Genomic DNA, 803 nt, shown 5'->3' on the forward strand with positions numbered 1-803 from the left:
GTGTAATGGTTAGTCCTGATTTTCATTAGTTTCAGTATGTTGTTTTAATAAAATTGTTTTTAATGCAATCGGAATGAAAAACAAGCTTCCCTAGATGTTTTTTTTAATGATGTGTCTACTGTAAATTTTATCCATGCACCGCATTGTGGGCAGCCATATCTTTCCATAGAAAAATTGATGTGATAAAATATTCAGTTATTAAATTTTGGAGTTTTGACAACAGGGCGTAATTGGGTCACATGTTGATTTGGAGGCTTTTATGAGTTTGAATACCTCTCCTGGCATGAGTTGTATAGGTATGTATTTACCATACTTCGGCATGACCTTAGCAATTGGAGAACAAACACCCAATAAATTTTTTTTTGCATATTTCTCAAAACTTATGATTTTTACAAAAAAACTGTGGGACATGCTGCACCAGTAACTTTTAATGGAGTCATTCGCTAATGTGCATTTCAATGCAACAATTTCAGAGTAAAAATTATTCGCCTTGACTGGGATTCGAACCCAGATCCCTCAATGTCTGGTCGAGTGCTCTAGCCAGTTAAGCTATCAAGGCATCCTCGTTCTAATAGAATCTTGCACTTACTACTGACAATATAATATTTGCATCCATACCCACTTCAAAACTTGTTTTTATCACATACTTTTAACAAGTAGAACACTTACATTTAACAATCCAACTAGATGATAATACCTTAAAATGTTACATCTTAAAATTTTAAGCGCACTAATGAAGTTGCAGTAGGAACATAATTGGTTGAACCAAGAGCTATGTTAAGAGTATATAGTAGATATGTTAG

General features: G+C 33.6%; 1 non-coding gene across 1 annotated transcript; it reads right to left on the reverse strand.

Annotated features, from left to right (window-relative positions):
* Window positions 1–486: 486 nt before the first annotated feature.
* On the reverse strand, window positions 487–559 carry TRNAS-AGA (transfer RNA serine (anticodon AGA)). The gene has a single exon. It is a non-coding gene; the product is annotated as a tRNA-Ser (tRNA).
* Between the last annotated feature and the right edge of the window lie 244 nt (window positions 560–803).

This window comes from Hetaerina americana, unplaced genomic scaffold, assembly GCF_022747635.1.
Source record: "Hetaerina americana unplaced genomic scaffold, ioHetAmer1.1.p SCAF_15, whole genome shotgun sequence".
Lineage (NCBI taxonomy): Eukaryota > Metazoa > Arthropoda > Insecta > Odonata > Calopterygidae > Hetaerina > Hetaerina americana.